The sequence below is a fragment of the Polypterus senegalus genome, chromosome 11 (assembly GCF_016835505.1).
Source record: "Polypterus senegalus isolate Bchr_013 chromosome 11, ASM1683550v1, whole genome shotgun sequence".
Taxonomy (NCBI): domain Eukaryota; kingdom Metazoa; phylum Chordata; class Cladistia; order Polypteriformes; family Polypteridae; genus Polypterus; species Polypterus senegalus.
Window position 1 is genome coordinate 116,926,027 of NC_053164.1, and position 20,421 is coordinate 116,946,447.

Genomic DNA, 20,421 nt, shown 5'->3' on the forward strand with positions numbered 1-20,421 from the left:
CAGAAATTCCTAGTTAAAGTTCAACTGCTACATGAAAGTAATACGTTTACTCAAAGTGCAAGTCCTTTAACTTTAAACAACCTGTTTTTCTGCCTTAATGTATTTCTACTGTAAAAAGGAATATTAGAAGTGAAAACTATAATTAAAATTTGTGCTTAACTTAGCAAACTGTGCTTTATATTTTGGTACTTTTTTTCCAATTTGAGATTAAAAATTACTCAACCCTTTATTTTACTACTGTATTATGGAGAATGTAATCCTGATGGCAGATGACTTTTCCAAATGACTGTTCTGTCTTTCTTGTAATTCAGTTTGCTAAAACATGAAAATTTTGATTTTAGTGTGTCATTTCTAGCACAAAAAATAATACAGGTGCTTTTCTACTTACAATTTTTGATGTAAGAATTAAAAATGGGGCACTGCGGCTCCTCTATCTGAATCTATACTAATAAAAGGCAAAGCCCTGACTGACTGACTCACTGACTCACTGACTTATCACAAATTCTCCAACTTCCCATGTAGGTAGAACGCTGAAATTTGGCAGGCTCATTCCTTACAGCTTACTTGCAAAAGTTAGGCAGGTTTCGTTTCGAAATTCTACCTGTAACGGTCATAACTGGAACCTACTTACGTACATATACACGGCCATAGCCTGCAGCTCAGTTGCCGTGTAAGGTGGAGTTGCGTCCCTCATCATCACGCCTCCCACATAATTGAGTGCCTGCCCATATAAGGCCGTCCGTCAGCAGCTATCCAATAGACACGCTGCCGCGAAATATTCGCGGGTGAAGGACTGTGCTTATGCAAACGAAGATGAGATGGTCAGGGATAGGCTAGTGTTTGGCACAAACTCAGCGAAAGTGCGAGAGAAACTTTTAAGTGCCGGGTGTTAGCTAAAATTAAATAAAGGTGTGGACATCGCAAGATCACACGAGATAGCACAAGCACAGCTAAGAGGCTTTGATGCATGTACTCTGAGCGGCTCATGTGAACTGACTTTGCAGGACTGGGAAAGGTAAACCCGTGCATGCAGTGTGTGATGTTTCAGATAAAGAGGAAGATGAGCTGTTTATTGATTTAGTAAAAAAGGTACAACCCTCTGAAGCTGAACAAGCCTTTGTAGACATATCAATAGGAAAGCAAGGTGTAAAGCTTAAGTTTAAATTACGTTCATAGACACGCTTCCGCTAAATATTTGCAGGCAAATCCACAACTTAATACCGGGAATGCCTGTTAAACATCTTAGATTCACGAGTACTGACTTGGGTAGTGAACACTTCGATGAATGAAACCTGTTATCTTTACAACGGTTGACAGACACGGAATATAACTTGAACACAACACATCCTCCAAATACAAACCTGATTGAAAGAAATAATGATAATCAAATCCTTGATGACAGCAACACCCATAACAGTGACAAAACAATTACATTGACAATCATGTTACGTTATTTTTAAAATGTTTCCTTTTCTTTTTCATACCTTCTTTAACACACTACTTCTCCACTGTGAAGCGCGGGTATTTCGCTAGTGACTACTATAAACTAAGCTGAAAAGAAAAACAGAACACCTAGCAGAGTGTAAATCTAAATCATGCAATTCATCATTAAGGCAGCCCCAGAAACATGCCTTTTTCCTGTTTGGAGGGTATACTCTTAAAAATAAAGATGCCTGAGTGATTCTTCGCAGCAATGACATAGGGGAACCATTTTTTATTCCCAAAAGAACCATACATATGAAAGTTCATTAAAGAACCTTTATTTATTCTGATCTATAACAGGTTCCATAAATAACCACAAATAGATGATAGCAGATTTGAGAAACACCAGTGAGTTCCTGGTTTTAAAAGTTATACAGGCTAAAGTTCAGTTTTTTTGAGCTGTAACTATCCTGCTAGGTAGCCAACAATGCATTAAAGATTTCTTATTTTTCCACATTTTAGGAACCTTTTCTAAGCCCAAAGAACCAATTTCATATGCAAAGGACCCTTCACACTACCCAGTAAAATGTCATTAAAAAAACATTATTTGTAAGAGTGTGGGGTCAGATAGATGCTCAAGCACTCTCTGCCAACAACACATACATCTCTTCCATATTGTGTAACAAAACAACACTACATACAAGGGACGTTCAAAAAGTTTCCACACTTTTTTTTAACTCTATTTATTAAGAATTTCAAAAACAAATGACATCACTTTTCTACATAGTCATCTTCATTTGCGATGCAATTTTCCCAACATCATACCAACTTTTTAATGCCCAATTACTACTCCTCCCACCTTCACTGTTTCCAACAAAAATATAAAAGTGCAGAAACTTTTTGAATGTCCATCATATTTTGATAATGAAACAAGCTGCAGAAAATTGTATATTGTGAAGTGATTTCAATAGCATTCCAATTATGCCCAACAACAAATCACCATAACGGTAGAATCTGGGTCTGGTCCTGCAAGGATAAGCGCTTCACTGAGACTCTAGCTTCTCTGAGAGTCCAATAATCAGTGAACATAACTAGTTTCATACATTATGTGTGGTTACTCTTAGCCAGTTTTTTTTTTCTTCCTCTTCCTTTCAAGACTTCCTCAGTGACATTTACCCTACTAATGCTCCCACAAGCACACACCACACATTTTAAAGGACTTCCACATTTTATCCTAAAAAATATTTTTTGCAGGTTGTATGTTGCCCCACAATCTTGTACAGTATATATGCAATCTCCAACAACTTATAATATACAATAAATTGCACTAAATGGTATGAATTAACCTCTGCTCATCACAAAAGACATTGGACTGGGCACATGACTCAAATAACTGAACACTATATCATTTTTTTTTTCTAAATATTAGTGATAAAAATGTTACATTTATAAGTACAGTATAATGGATGTATATTTTGTGACAAACCAGTTGTCTGTTTCTGATGCTGACATTTCTTTGCTATATTAAGCTTTGGAGACCTAATGTTATGAAACGGAGTTAAAAAAAATCAGAAAAGGATGTTCAGGAATGCTCAAAGACATATTTTTGCCAGGATGATATTTGCATATAGGAAGATGCATTACTCACCTTTAATTTTTTTCATTCAGGTATACCTGATTTTGCAGTCAAAAACAGAATATAACACAAACTCAGAAAAAGGTTAGGTTGGCTTGAACTTCATTCATCAGGATGGTCTCATGTGTGTATCTAGCAAAAGGGTACTTTGAAGTACTTTAGTTTATGATACAGCACCCTTCCGGAGCAGGAGTGGTTTGAAAATGGATGCACAGATTTCCCTGAGAATAGCGAACACTACATCACACACAAAACTGAGTGCAATTCTAGAGTCCATGAAAACATAAACAAAAAAGTAAAAACAATACAATTTTCTGTTTACTAGGGGGCTCTGCCCCTGCTCACTTCCCTCACCAACCCCTGGAAGTAGGCACTGGGCGCCCACTATCTCGTGGCTGAGCTGCTTGAAGGGTGTCAGGGTGATCCTCCGTTTGAGGAAGCAATTGTATTTAAAAAGATGGTATATAGAAGAGTATGCGGGACGCAGGAGGAAGACAGTTTGGTCCTTAGTTATTAAAGATTGAAAATCAGTTACTTGAGTGTTTCACTACAACTGTCTATTTTAAATACCACTGAATAATAAAATGTAGTAAAAAGTAAATAAAAAATTAGATTATATTAACGCCTCGTCCAAAACAATATTATGAATTACTTTATCCTCTAAATTACATTCTATAAACATTGCATTTTTGCATCTCTGTTCGCTTATTGTTCAGGATATTTTTCTCTTTTTCATTTATAGAAGAATTGCTTTTATTCTTGATTTTTATTATATGAAGCTGTTTTTTGTTCATTTTCTTTTTTTGACATTCATTATCAGCTTTTGCCACTCCTTTTCTATCGTGATGTAAAATTCAACATTCTTGAACAGATAATTTGCTTTTCTGCCTTACCATTATAACTGACTGCATTGAAGGGCGAGATACAACTGAGAGTATCACAGGGTGGTACAGGGACAGGAAGTGCGCAGTAGGAGTAATGATTGGGCGAGCAGTTTGGAGGGGAGTGGTCAAGGCTGAATAGCACGGACATGACGGAAAGCTTTTTTAATATAATAGACAGAAATATCTGAAATACTAGAACTCTGGTTTCAAGAGTTCTATGTTAACAGGACAGGCCTGTGTGGCCTGATATGACCCTGTATGATACCTAAGTCTGTAAAATTAATACATCTGAACAGTTACATTATTACATTTTATGCTAACTGATGCATAACAGTTGGTGATATACCCAGCCTAAACTAAACTAATTACAGCAATCTTGCTTACCGCAATGAATTTAATTTACCAAAGCCTTAATCACATACTAATCTTCTCAGACGAATCAATTAACTCACCTGTATTAACTGTAATACCATTTCTATAAGTTGCTCTCTTTTAGGCTAAAATCAACAACTAATATGCAATAAACTTTAATAAGGCACACATTATTCTTGGTTTATATGCATAATTTAATATTAATTATCTAAATTACCATTTGCATGACATGAAAAAAATTGAAAAAGACACAGAAACTGAAATACATTTTGCACTTTATAAACAAGGAGAGGTTGAATCCAAGTGGTGAACTGGTACTGAATTTCTATACTAGTCATGAATTTTGGATATTAAACATTTTGTTTGAAAGAATGGATACTCATAGGTATACCTGATACCAGAATAACTTAGATCAAAAGTCAATAACATATTCTGGACTCTTGGGTTAAATGAGAAGATGAATTATACCACTTGATGAGCTAGCTTACATGGATGCAGCACCTGCTGAACAGACTTGTAAAAACTAAATGAGTAATGAGGGTTTGCTGGGAATGACTAGCAGATATCCCATTTGGAATGAGTTTAACTCTGGAAGAGCTTCTTCTGCATCTCTGGAGAGGCTGGGGACAAGCAATATGAATGCACAGTGTTCATACCTGCAAGAAGCTGTGGACAGAAGGTGAACACCAGTAGTATGGGAATTTGAAAACTTATATAAAGCCTTCTGTACAATTTTAGTATGATGGTCACCAGATTAGACTGAAAGGTGCTACAAGTACAATTTTTAATTGTCTTGACCAGGTTCTGTGCAAACTATTCAGTGACTCATGAAGGCTAGTTGGAAAGTTACCATGGTTGTCCTCAGCAAGGGCAGTAGAACACTGTCAACTGGGGTTACTGTAGAAAGGTGAAACAAGCATTTGAAGTAACTCATAGACCTTGTTAATATGTCCTTCTCAGAGGAGGCAGTGCCAGAGGCATTGGTTAGGGTTGGGTCCATCTCGATGGCTAAGGTTGCTATGGAAATGCAAATGCTTCATTCTGGTAAGGTCACACGAATAGATGAGATTGGACTATAAATGCTGAAATAACTGGATATTTTGAAAGTGTTTTGGCTAACACACCTCATCAATGTTGCGTCAGAGGCAGGAACAGTGCCTTGGGCATGGCAAACTGGAGTGTTGGCCCCCATTTTAAAACATAGGGTCAAGAGGTTGTGTTCTAGTTACCAAGGAATCACACTCCTTACCTTCTAAGGTAAAGCCTGTGCTAGGGTAAAGAAACATATACTCTGTTTGACAGCTGTACATCACATCCAGGAAAAGAAATGAGGTTTCTGTCCTGTACACATATGTTTTGTAGACTTGGAAACAGTTTATGACGGTGTACCTCACATCTTATGAAAGGTGTCTCAAGGGTATTGGGCTCTGGATTCACTGTTGCATGGAATTCCTTTCAAGATGCAATTATATGCTTGGCATTAAACTGAGCCCATTCAATCTGGACATGTTGTCTTATTCATTCTCATTATTTTCAAGAACAGGAAATTAAATCACAGGCAAGATCATAGACTATCCTGTAAAGGAATCTATGAACAGTATCTTTGCTACTATTTGCAAATGATATTGTCCTTGTGGTTTAATCAGAATAATCTCTGGTACATACTGGAACAGTTCACAGCCAAGTGTGATGTGGCAGGACAAGATCAGCACCATCAAATTTGAGATTGTGGTCCTCAACCAGAAAAGAAAGCCTTATTCTCATTAAGCAAAAGGGCATTGTTTGTAAGACCAACTGAAAAATAGTTTTTATTGGCAGATTTTGACAGATGTTTCACAAGACTGTGGTAGTGAATTAGGAGGTATACAGGTATTCCTGAATGAAGCTTTCAACTATTCACTTTATATCCCCATCCTCACATATGGTCAATATCTCTGGATAGTAGCTGAAAGAATAAGACTGCAAGCACAACCAGCTGAAATTATATTCCTGCACAGGGTTTCTGCATTCACTCATGATAGAGTAAGGTGCCTCCCATGGAATTTGTACAAAGCGTGGACCACTGTGAAAAGGACACTCTGGAAATGATATCTATTGGATGGCCTTGCAGCATTTAAAAATTCCCTGAAATGTACAGGACAAATTTTCTGATACCAGACGTCCTGGTCAACACCAGCTCAAGGTAATGCTGCTACAACCCTCATTAGGGTAAGTAGACTGAAATGATGATGTTGAAATAAAGTGTTTGAGAAGAGTAAACCCCTTATTGCAGACCCTGATAGTAAGACATACCCTGTGCAGTAGTGTATGTTGGCCTACGTATTATATATAATAATACCTGCTTTTTATTGATTACTGCTTCTTTTATTTTCTTATGTTGCTAAAGAGGAAAGTATATTAAGAATTCCATTGTTTACATGGCATTCATCAAATAAAAACCAAACCTAAACCTATCTCATACTCTGTAAAATACTGTACTTTAAAGCCAATGGGAATTACTGCAAAGCAGATACATACTAACTACTGTTGAAATACACCTTTGCCACTAAACTATCATGGATTCATTTGGTTAAGGAGATCTGCAGTGACTCTCGTTTAAATAAAATTTTTAATTAATTCAAATGTCAATGTATATATCAAACAAATGTATTGTCCATCATTTGAGATAACAAGGCTCAGAACAAGGCTGATGTGCAAAAGGTACTAGAGTGTCTCCTAAACTTTGCATTTATGCCCACTTCTGCAAATGCTATAAAATGCTTAATTAACATTCTGGCTTGTGTTTAAAAACCTTCATTGCTTGCTGTGCAATATGATTACTTCCCATTTGAGGAAAAAAAATCAGAAAGTACCCGCTAAAGAAATCATCTTTCTGTACCACTGTAAATTGAAGTCTGTGGTGGGCCACCAGTTTGGAATTGTTAAAAAAAAGGAAGAGGTTCTTTGTTTAAATGTCCATTTACAAGCATCCCAAAAGCAGCATGTCAGGATAGGCTACACTGAGATACTTATCTGTGGCTTATCAACTTCAGAAAAAAATAAACTAAAGTAACTGGATATAATGATGTTACAAGAAATTAAAAATAAACCAGAAAATAAATTATCATTAAATATAAACAATGGCACTAATAGGGCAGGGAAATGAAATATTTTTAACGCAAGGATGTTTAATGCTGAAATAACAAGAAGACTAATTATGTAAAGGCCTGATGTACGAGTATGTACGAGCAGCTGACTGAAAAAATAACTAAAGCCAAATTTTGCAAGCACTTAAGAAGCTCATCTTTTCCTTACCCCTGTCCTATAATTTCATCTAAGCTGTTATCAAATCAAAATAAACCATTTTTGGACAGCAAATTAACATTAGCTATTTTGCTTCAGCAATTATCTTTTGAAATGAAAGAAATCCAAAGTTCTACCCTTACAGGAAAGTTCTTCACAAGAGCTGTTTGCTGTTGGGAACGTTTGTTTGTGTGTTTTCAAGGCTTAAGGACACATTGCTAAAATAAAAGTTTAACTCCCAAAGGACACAAGCAATGCCACTCCTTCATCAGAGTAATCAGTTTGATGTTGTGCCCATAGTACCTCAACTATGGTCACCTACAGATCTCCAGGGATGGTTAATTCCATCCAATTACTAGTATGCATCTACTGAACTTGGTCTTGAAGGTAAACAAGGAGTTTAATAAGTGAAAGTAATATTATTTGAACAAATTTAATGCCCTGTGACAGGCACATGCAACAGAAATTCAGTGGTGGTTAGCACAAAACACAGGTTTTACTTTACATGTAATGTCATCCATTGATGATTCTCACGTTCACACAGAAGTTAAGGTAATATACTAAACTTTAGACGTGACTTGGGAGCCCCACATTATTAGATAAATTATGTGTTTCCTCTTTTAGTTACTTGCCCTGCCTTTACTGCCTCGAAATTCCTTTTAAACAACTATCTATCAAGGTAAAATTAGGACAATGAAAACACTGTCTTTGTGCTTAGAAGATTCACAGTGGGGTGGGTGAGTGTTTAATGGCTGTTGGCCATCTTTGTGTCACCCTGAAATGTGGCTGATGGTAATGAGAAGCTCTCCTGCAGCATTGAGCCAAACCCTTCATCAGAAAAAGAGATGTGAAGCATCATGAACATCCAGGATGGGTTTGAGACAGAGACATTGATGGGCTTTCATGTGCAGCATGCATTTGGGCAGAAACATGGGCACACACAGCAATATTTCACACAACTCTGCATCTATAAAACAAAATCTGATTTTTTTAAAGGAATGTTTCATTGGATATTTTTGTTTAAGTATGGCATGCCTGTTTTTTATCTACCCACAATGTTGCCTAGGAAATAGTCAACTTGTATTTTACTTGTTAGAGCATAACCTTACTTTATCACATAGTGACAATCCCAACCAAACTTGACATAATCACAATAAACAGTACTAATTTAGCAGAAGTCATTAAACTATATGACATGTTGTGAGGGTAAATGAGGAGTAGGCATCAGAAACTCCAAAATGTACCATATTAGATTGTCCTTTGAGATGTCATTGACAACACTTGCATCTCACATGGAGCCACATCTAAAACTATGACCATAGAGGACTGCTAAAATAAATGCATTGAGAAATTCAACAAATGACACAACATTGCAGACAAACCATATGACACATCACTACAAATGTCTATTATACATTTACAGTAGTTCATGAATGCAAAAATAGCAGTGCTCTTCATGATATTAATCAAAACAACAGTTATATATATATTTTTAAATTAGATTTCCTTTAGGGATGTCATGTATCACCTAATAATGAAATATTTGCAGCCTCTTCTATAAATGGTTTTATAATTTATCTTATTCTCATTGTCAAAATGCAAAAGAACAATAATTTATATATAATACTTACACTCACAAATGTAAGAGTTTTCATGGGATTTGAAATTAACTTTCAATCATGTTCATAATGATTAATTTGGAAATATTTGTGGAAATAAGTATTCATAATTTAGATTTCATTTTTGGGTACACATCATTTTACCTTCAATGACATTATCATTTTTTCTACAAATTCTCCAGTATTTTTTTTCACAAAATTCACTCGAGGGGAGCCAGAAACTATCCTAGCAGCATCAGGTACAAGACCTGGATGGTTTTCCAGTCTATTTAGGCACACATTCACACTATCTGGTCCAAATTAAAAAAAAAAAAAAATGAATACACATATACTGCAACAAACATAAAAATGATGGCATGAAAATATATAACCACACTCCATTAACAACACAATGATGACATGTGATTTAGCTAAAGAGCTCAGCTTTGACAGCTCCAGAGAGTATTTTGAAGAGAGCTTTAAAACATAAAAAATGAATTATTTCAACCTAATTTCATTTCAAAAGATGTAAAGCATGTAGTACTTCTAAAATAGTTAAATTGGTAGGGTCTCAAGACCATGAGCATGAAAGTGCTTCTTGGTTTTTTTATTGAGTCTACATGTTGAATCATTAGGCAGCAAGTTTAATTAAAATAACTATATCCTTGAATATGTCATTTGAAACTAATTTAGGTTTAGTTCTATATTAAGTACAAGTTGAAAGAGAGAAATACAATTGGCTGGGGAAAAGAACTGTGAGCGGTGGCACAGCGATAGTGCTGCTGCCTTGCAGTTAGGAGGCCTGGGTTCACTTCCCGGATCCTCCCTGTGTGGATTTTGCATGTTCTCCCCGTGTCTGCGTGGGTTTCCTCCCACAGTCCAAAGACATGCAGGTTTAGGTGCATTGGAGATCCTAAATTGTCCCTAGTGTGTGCTTGGTGTATGGGTGTGTGTGCCCTGTGGTGGGCTGGCACCCTGCCCGGGGTTTGTTCAGGCCTTGCAACCTATGTTGGTAGGGATTGGCTCCAGCAGACCCCCGTGACCCTGTAGTTAGGATATAGCGGGTTGGATGATGGATGGATGGAAAGAACTGTGAAAGTCATCAAAGTCAGCACAAGATGAATAAAGTCAAGACAATAGTGGCTAACATGAGCACACCATGTAGAATAAAATTTACAGAAACAACATGAATGTACATATTTTAACTATGAAGTAGCAGTACATAGTAAGCATAAGTGCTGAAAAGAAACTGGCATCAAGTAGCACCACAAATTACCTGAAACAGTGAAAGTAAAAGTTATTTCGTGAATTGGAGCCAAGAGATAAAAATACACAAATGAAACTCCACAAATAATGGGCTTCTCACCAATGAATTAAGAAAGAAATAATAATAATAAAAGAAGAAATACATTTAAAAAAAATCATCAAAAGATTGTAGTGATTCACTTGATATATTTACTTGCACAATACCAGAATCAAGCCAGGACCCAGCCTTCAATTCTTTTACTAAATTATTTTGACTTAGTTACAGGCCTGTGGTGACAGCATTAGACACCTATGGGCCTTTCTTTTTTGAAATTTTATTAATTTTATTGTAATCATTCCATACAAATCAATCAATTTTTACAAAAAGTAGGATTGAGAAAAAATCAACTCCCACCCCTGACATCTATGGAGCCTTTCTAATGATCCCCTTTGAATTCTGTTTGTTTGTTCTTCTTCTTCTTCTTTTTGCACATGTGCTGGGAATGCCCTAAAGCGTCAGCCTTTTGGCGTGCTGTGTCATAGATTCTAATTTCTGTCTTCTATCCCCGTTACTTCTCAAGTGTTCCTTCTCTTGGATGTTTCCCTTCTTTTTCTTTCCTCTTTCCAATTCAGATTGTTATCTTTAGGCACAAATGCTGCCCCAGCTTTGAGATGGAACTCTCCTGACTATCTTTTTTATTTTGGGAATTTCATTTTCTATAATTTTATAGTACTTGAACCATGTGATTTTAGCTTTAATAGTGTGACTGGTACAAATATTACAATGTACAATCCTATGTGCAGATTATTCAGGTTCACTTAGATGTAAGCTCAGATTGGATGGTCATATTTGTTTTTGCAACTGTGCCTTCTGTACTCCATGGTTAGCTTTTGGTGCTTGGACCAAAGGTGGGATTAAATGCCATGTTTATTTATGATTATGTTTATTTTGATCCAATTTGCATTTGTATATTTACTTAGTAAACAATTTGATAACACAAAAGACAGCATCAGATTCAAGATAGAAATTAAACCTGAACTGTGTGTCAGTTCATTGTTAGGAACACTCATCCATACTGCACCAATTTAGAGCCACAAAACGTCAAATACAGGCCTCTGGAAAGTGACAGGAAACCAGAGTACACTACAGTAACTCACAGAACTCAAGAGCACAGGGAGAATGTAAACCCTTCATACACAATGTAACCAACATTTAAACCCACTATCATACATCTGTGAGGTGGCAGTACTAACCTGTTTGCCACCATACCACCTACTCAGGTAGTCAATAGTAAACACTATTGTTCTTGATTTAAGGTGTTGTGGATCAGAACTTTTATTTCAGTTTTATGACTATCCACTGGCAAAGCTGGCAGGTAACTTGTTCATGTGCCTAAGCATGGCATTGCTTTAGAATGTGTACATAAATACTATGCACTATGTTATGTAATACTTTCTATGTGCAGAAATAAAACTCATATGGAAAGTAGGACTGAAGCAGATGCAGTAATAACTACTAGCCGGAATAAAAAGAATGAATATAAAAATATAGATTTATTCCTAGACAGAGTATGATTATAGCCTGCACTCTTTAATAGAATGCAGGATTGAATATTTTTTTTATCATACAGGATGAGCTAATAATAATTTTTTTTTAATAATAATAATACATTTTATTTGTATTGCACTTTATATTTTAGCAATCTCAAAGTGCTATAGAGTAAAAACTAAGTAATAAACAAGAGAATCTATAAAATACTTTAACAAAATGTCTTTCTAAAAAGATGAGTTTTTAAGTTTCGTTTAAAAGCATCAGTCGACTGAGTTTGCTTCAACAGATTGAAATAATTCTTAACAGCATTAATTAAAAAAGAAGCAATGTTTGATATTCAAGTACTATTTTATTTTATTGCAAACCATGAAATGAGAATTACTAATAACTATGATCAACTAGTTTTCAGTGGTTGGTCCTGCACTTTATACTGTATCGGCACAGTTAGAGTCCCCATTAATGGGCTATGTATTGAGTGACTAAAGTGATTATTAGAGCGGACAACATATTTCAGAATGTTCAAGTGTTCATTTCAATCCATCATATATTTTTTGTTTGTTTGTTTCTTTAAATCACTAGCTCCCTCTTAGAGGTTTTCTTGCTAGCGACATCAACAACATTTCACTGCCATTGGTCACAGTCAGGGCTTCTTAGAACAGCTTAGTTTGTTTTTTCTCACATCATTCATTTTCAATAAATTAATAATCTGGTAAGAGGATTAAAAAACATAACACTATAACAGACTAACACTATTCTTTAGAAATGCATTTCCTCCTTTTTTGTATTTTTAATATTATATTGCTTGATTGGACCATTGCAATCCATGCTTGGTTGACACACTGAAATATTTTCCACAAAAAAGTAAAGTAATTGGACATTTAGGGATTGCCTACTTCTAGGGTCCTAGAAAGTGATCATGACATCAACCTTTATAATAAGACATTTCTTAATAAGAATGATATGCTTTATTGGGTACCATTTAGATGGATTTAGCCACCCAAGGCACAGCAATGGTGTTTCTTAGTCATAATGATGATGATGTTACTCTAATGTACTTAAATGCCCATCTCCAATTAAATTAATGCAAATTACTGATACTGTTAACATCAGTATAAAGAAAGATTGACACATTTGCATAGCCCTGCCCTAAAATATCCTGATTCATAGGTAAAATACAATTGCTTACACAGTACTGACAGATTATGGGCTACTGGGGCAAATGCCCCAACAGACACTTTTGGCTCTTAGAGGATATACAATACATGTAATGAATAGAAGAATGGGATCAATGCAAGTGTAGGTTCAGCAGCTCTCCACAATACAGAAAGCTCTTTTGTTATTCCATACATGACCAGACACACCATTGGTACAATGGCTATCCAGGTTCACCCATTTATTTTCTGTGTATACTTATTCATAGTACTGTATATATGGTGCATAGTTTAATGCTGTAAGTTGTTTATTTTTTACAGCAGCAATATTAAACCGAAGAAACTCATTAGCTCTACTTTTAATACTGTCACATAAGGCCTTAAAGAGAGAGGCTCAACAGGAAGGTAAAAACACAACCAATCAATTAAGTCTTAAAAGGTTTAAGCACACCATCTCCTTGTGTATCTCCTCCACAAGGCCATCTAGGGAGGGATCTAATAACTTCAGCCTTTCACTGAGGCCGACTCTCCCAATAAAGGGGACTGCCCACCAGACTAAATGTTCAAATAGCCCTTGCACACTCAGCCTTCCTTCTAACGTAAAGTTTACTTAACCAATCTACTGAATTTGTGTTTAAAGTAATGAGGACAGAAGTGTTCAAAACAGATGCAAGGAAAACACATAAAAATGTCTCATACAGTGAACACTATAAAGGAATTGCTTTCCCTGCTTCATATCCTCATTCATAGTTAAGTATACAAAATATGGGCAAACAGTCTCTGTTTCGGCTCAGAACTGCATGCTCTGTTGAGAATTCACTAACATTAAACAAATATAAACTACACTGATACCCTAATGATGCAGATCATCTGAATCCTGACATTTCAGTGTTCAAGTTGAACGGCAAAGCTTTAGTGACCACTTCTTAAGGCCGTCAACATGTTTGTTTTCTGTGACTTTACTGACTGCTAACCAGGAATCAGTGAAGGTTACTCAGGGTTTCTTAAATGGTCAATTTGATGTACATAATCATGTGGCTCAGTAAGAATACGGTAGGCTCTTTTTTGAATGTTTTGAATCACAGTTTATTCCAAGAAAACAGAAAAATAAAAAAGAAAAGTCGATTATCATTTCAAGCTGTAAAGTCAATGTAAAATCTATGGGTAAAAAAGCATTTTAGCCCACACATCGATTTTAACATTAGTTGCACTTTTTAATATTCACAGATCTGAAACTGGTGAGTGACACAGAAAATATGCAGGAAATTTTACATGAATAATAAAGTTAAAAAGTGGATCCTTGAGATGATCAAACACTGCGATTTCAGATAATGAACTAACCACAGCATTGGCATTTGCTTTGTCTCTGTTATTCCCACATTTTTAATCTAGATGAAAAATTCACTTCCACAGAAAAAGGACATTGAATTAATTGTCCTTGACTGCAATTTAATTCTGATACCAAACTTTGAACCCTGTGACCTTTTAAATTACTATGATGGGAAAAGGTAGAGGTTTTATTGGATGAAAAACAATTACGTACTATTATGAAAAGCCATTATGGAAATATTGGAGGTATAGATTTGTAAATGATTTCACCACAGTTGTTTGTTTCTTTGGCATGGTTTCTATTAATGAAAACATAAATTTAAAAAAATCACCCATTCATTTCTATCTGTTTCATCCACCAGTTTCTGTATTATTTGTACTGGAAATGGAAATAATCAATGTTTGACAAAATATGAAAAATATTTAAAGGGTGTAGGTACAGAAAAAAATGCAAGTAAGAAAATAAAGTATCAAACAAAATCTGAAAAGAGAAATTAATATTAGCAAAAAGTGATATAAATGAAACAGGCTGGTTTCACATAGACACACCTATGACATGTTATTCTAAAATGATTGAGAAACACACAGAGAAATAAAACTGCACAGGACTTACAGAATAAAACACCAAATTATGAGACTAACAATATGAATAAAAGAAAAAAAACAACTTTTGACACATCTTCTTCTGCCACATGGATTACAGATCACTGAATCCTATCAACCTAAATAAAGATAAATTAGAAAGTGTGTGCTGTGAAAGAATAGATAACTGTGATAAAAGAATGAAAAAGATAAATAAAAAGAAAAACGTATAAATTGCTGCAAGAAAGAAAATGTAAAGTTAACTGGGTTCAAAAAATAAACAAAGAAAGAAGGAGAAAAGAAAGCAAAAAGTAAAAATGTTAAGATGAACCTAAACAATTTATTCTGCATGCGAACTTTTTTTGAAGCCAGAGGTTCCACTGGCGGCGGCTTCAGTTATTAAGGCGGTCACTGTTCTCTTTCGCGGAGGTCTTCACGGGAGGGGGATTGGAATTCGTCCCTTCCTTCATCTTAATTTGTGACCTTGGTACACGAACCCCGTGTGCACCTGTATATCCAGCGTGCACAATACCGGCCGCAAAACAAAGCTCAACACCGCCTAAAGGGACCTTTCACTGACAGCTACTCTACACTCGCCCCTAAATAAACGCATGATGTAGAATCACCCACGAGAAATATGAACAATATTCCCAAACAACTGTTTTAATCCAGCACGGATAAAATCATCAAAACAAACGAGTGCCCACTGAAAGATGTGTGCTTTGGGGAGCTATATAAAGACAAATGTCACACCGACACCGGCCGTTTCACTTACGTTTTGCAGCTGGTATGTACTGTCACCGTAAAACTGTGCCAAGGAGCGAAAAGAATTAAAAAAAAAGCAGTGTTGTCTTCTTGTTTTGCATACAGTCCTTAATCCCTTTGCATATTAACTCCAGTTTGACGTTGCGCTTCTCTTCGCAGGCGCGCGCTGTGCGGCTTGCGCGCTGGCTCGCGGACACTCCTGGCCTGACGGACCGGCCGCGTGCGACACCACTGTGCAGCGCGCACAGCTGGCTGCGTCCATTTCCAGGCAGCAGGGGTTTCGCAGCAAACATGACATTGCAAGATTTGCAGTGTGCACGATGACGGCGGCAAGGCGGTGGAGGAGATAGAGAGGGATGAAAACAGAACTGTGATGTCGCGTGCGTTTCAGCACAAGCGGATTGCAACAGCATTGCCTGTTTTCCTTTAAGGGCCCGCACCCAGAAATGAACACGACTGCCGCCGCTAATTAGCAAGTTAAATAAAATATAATATTTTTCAGATACATGTACATGGCCTATATTAAGATTTTAATGTGGGTCTTACATGCTTGCTTTAATTACATGTATATTATCACAACATTACCTTGATGCATTTAACTTAAGTAAACAATTTCTTAAGGTGATGTAATAAACAAACAAGGTAGATATCATCTCTCCATGGATAAACAGGATGAGAAAGCGCTTTATTTCAATGGCATACAGTATATTCTCTATTAGATGATCTACAATTAAGTTAGATAGATAGATAGATAGATAGATAGATAGATAGATAGATAGATAGATAGATAGATAAGGAAATGTGTTTCGTTTTCTATAAATTATTCAATTTAATAAAAATCAATCTTCATGTTTACCAGTCAGAGACTAATTCAGAAGTGTACAGAAGGCAGGCGCATAAAGGCCAGGCGGATTACCAGTCTCCTCTTATTCCAGTGGCACTGGCTCAGTTGAGATTAATATTACACGTTCTGTCAGGCTGACGAGCTGCAACTATATTAAACGAAAGGGAGGAGTACTCCCTCCCCATTGCGCCCGTAAATACATACACACACACCTTTTTTCCCCATCCGTTTATCCTTAAAAAGCTGTGAGTCTATATTAGAAATCGATCTGCGAAGCGATGACCTAGATACAACCCCGTTATCAAGCTAATGGCATACTGAGATCCTAAACCTAAAACGCGCTTGGTGGTTGATCACCCATATTGGAGAATACCTTTTGCTTCTGTTACATATTAGTATGTCTGTTATAACTGCTATAATCAAGGTGAACTCACAACGCCACGGATTTATTGCAACGTAAGAAATACATGTACCTCTAAGGTTTAGCGGCGTCTCGGTTTCCCCAGGCAGACAAGTAGCGCTCTTCCATTACAGCCCGTTTCCCTGGGCATCTTCGTTCTCGTTGCCTGGGAAACCACTTCACTGGTTGCAAAGCGGAGGCAAACGCGGCTGATGGGCGCTTTAAGAAGATTACTGATTTATCATCAGTGTGCCTCCCTAATGCACCCATCTCGTCATTTACAGAACTGCAAGAAAACAAGTCCGGCCCTTTTAGCTACAACTAGAGTTGTGTACCGTAAAAGAAGTGAATCACCTCCATTCGAGCTCTGACCAGTTCGACTGCTGCAACAGTGGCATGTTTTGGACATTTAATGCGTTTTAAATGTTTTCCTTTTTGTATGTGAATGATAAAATGTTTGAGTTCATTTTTATTATTGCGCAACTGGTTTTATGTAACAGACAATGACCACCTATTAATATTTTACTTTGTAAAAATAAATCCATGTACAATGTTTTACCGCTGTGAGTAGTGCGTGGGGCTGTGGTGCTGGAACTGCTGCGACTAAATGGCGACGCTTCACGGCTGTCTTGAGTTAAACCTGTGTTGAGTTAAATACATAGGCACAGGCGCATTGTGGTTATTTTAACGTATAAAAGTACTACGTGTAGTTGGTAATAGCAGATTTGAAATATTTCAGTGCAGCATATGTATACGCGAAGATGCTTAACTTTGCTGCAATTCCGAAAAACGTATACGTGTTTTACAAATATCTGATTAAAGTGTGGGCGGCACGGTGGCGCAGTGGGTAGCGCTGCTGCTTCGCAGTTAGGTGACCCGGGTTGCTTCCCGGGTCCTCCTTAAGTGGAGTTTGCATGTTCTCTCCGTGTGCGCGTGGGTTTCCTCCGGTTTCCTCCCACAGTCCAAAGACAGGCAGGTTGGCTGCATTGGCGATACTAAATTGTCCCTAGTGTGTGTGTGTGTGTGCGCGCCCTGCAGTGGGCTGGCGCCCTACACGGGGTTTGTGCCCTTCCTTGCGCCCTGTGTTGGCTGGGATTGGCTCCAGCAGACCCCCGTGACCCAGTAGTTGGGATACAGCGAGTTGGATGATGGATGGATGGATGATTAAAGTGTAGATACACCTAATGCTCCCATTTTAATTCGAAAACTTGAGTTTACCTATGGGTGAGGAGGGTAGGCTTGAAACTAAATATTCAAGTGGAAAATCTTTACTGAGTAATACTGTATAATTCGCTGAGAACCAAATGATTTAACAGTGGTCAAAGGAAATTAAAATTACCGACCCATTGAGGGCTGGATTGAAAATCACAACCAAAATAAAAGTCAAAAATTGAAATCACAGGCTGATCTAACAGGGATAAATTTTATCACAGCAACTAAAAATAAGACTGACTCATGAGTGTGTAAAGTCCCCACGTGAATGGATGCACTCCCAACAACATCTGGGCATGCTCCTGCTGAGACAGCAGAAAGTGTTCTGGGGGATCTCCTTCCAGACCTGCACCAGGAGGAACCCAGGGCCCACTGCACCAGCGTAACATCTGACAATGACTTTGAGGATTTCATATTTGTACCTAACAGCAGTCAGGGTACCATAGCCTAACATTTGGATGGCTGTTTGACACTCCAAGGTATGCCTCCCCAGAATAGCACTTACCCACTACCAAACCAGTCGTGCTGGATGATGTTGCAGGCTGCATTACGTTTACCACAGCATCTTCAGGCTCTTTCACTCTTTTATGACTCAGTGTGAACTTGCTCTCGTTTGTGAAAAGAAGTGGGCGCCAATGACAGAGATACTAATTGTGGCATTCCCTGGTGAATGCCAATCTAACTGCTTGTTAATATGCTGTGAGCACAGATGCCACTAGGGGACTTGGGGGTTCATGACAACCTCATGGAGTCTGTTTCTGACAGTTTGGTCAGAAACATGCACACCAGTAGCCAGCTAGGGGTCACTTTGTAGGCAGTCCTCCTCCTATTCCACCATGCACAAAGGAGCAGATATCAGTCCTACTGCTGCGTTGATGCCCTTCTACAACTCTGTCCAGCTCTCCTTGTGTAATGGCCCAGCTCCTGGTATCACCTCTATACTCTTGAGGCCGTGCTGGGAGACACAACAAAACTTCTTGCAATGGCACATATAGAAGTACCATCCTGGAGGAGCTGGATTACCTGTGCAACCTGAATCATGCTACCAGTAGTGATAAGAACACTAGCAAAATGCAAAACTAGAGAAGAATTAGTAAGGAAAGATAAGGAAAGAGCAATTGTTTGTTGGCACCACCTGCAAAACCATTCCCTTTTAGTGAGGTGTCTTGCTGTTGCTTCTCCAGTCCACCTGTTGTCACTTTCATTTGCACCAAAGCAGGTGAAGTTGATTGATGATATGCTTCCTAACTGGACAGACTGATATCCCTGAAGCTAAACTGACTTAGCGTTAGACTGTGATGATTAAGTGTTTCCTTAATTTTTTGAGCAGTGTGTGTAATTCTATATGTATAAATATATACAACAAGCTTATGAAAAAAGTAGGTACATCCAAAGAAAAGATGAAACAGTCAGGAAGTACGAATAATTTAAGAAGTATCCACTTAACTAATGCACCAGTAACGTGTTTATTTTCAAATACCTAATAAATTATTGTGAAATCAATTAATTTATAAATTCAAGCATTATAAATTAAATGAGAGTTGGCTCAAAAACATGTATCATTTTCTATGTTTCATTCAGAATTAACAGGAATATGTTTGACACTATTCTCTGGTTAATTTGAAATGTTCTGCTTACTTCTATACAGTAGATCAATCTGTTCCTTAGAGTGTGTGCACTTGAACTTCAAAATAGTGCCATACAGTGACATGTGTTCTAAAGAATGGTGTGATACAAAATGTATTGTGGCAAAGAAGCAATCAGCAGTGAACACACAGCCCCATATGCAGTAATATGTAAAAAGTTGAATTCATAAAATCTGAAATGCATTTAAAGATTTTAACGACACTTTGAAATATGAAGTTACCCGTTATCTTGAAACTCACAGATTACTGTTAACATATTGTTAATTTAATTATTACTTCCTATGTGCGTTATGATGATCTTAAAAATACAGGGACTTACCCCCAAGTAGCATGCAAGGCATTTTTCCCCCTTAAAGGGACAGCAGTTGATCTCAGGTGTTCTTAGGTGAAACGTTTATACCCTTCCCATCAATTCTGTTAATTTTACCTTTCCATCATAGAATAGCATTTAATAAGTATACGTGTAAACACAGAGGAAATTTGCTTAACAAATGGAGCTCA

General features: G+C 37.1%; 1 protein-coding gene across 5 annotated transcripts in view; it reads right to left on the minus strand.

Annotated features, from left to right (window-relative positions):
• dmtn (dematin actin binding protein) overlaps nucleotides 1–17,282 on the minus strand; it is a 125,555-nt gene extending 108,273 nt beyond the window's left edge. For 2 of the 5 annotated variants that reach the window (XM_039769567.1, XM_039769565.1), the window contains exon 1: nucleotides 17,136–17,282. The gene's annotated coding sequence lies outside the window, so the exon portion shown is untranslated. Of the gene's footprint in view, nucleotides 1–15,828; nucleotides 16,074–17,135 lie in introns of those variants that run through there. The other 3 variants (XM_039769566.1, XM_039769564.1, XM_039769568.1) reach the window with 2 other exon arrangements.
• Nucleotides 17,283–20,421: the final 3,139 nt, after the last annotated feature.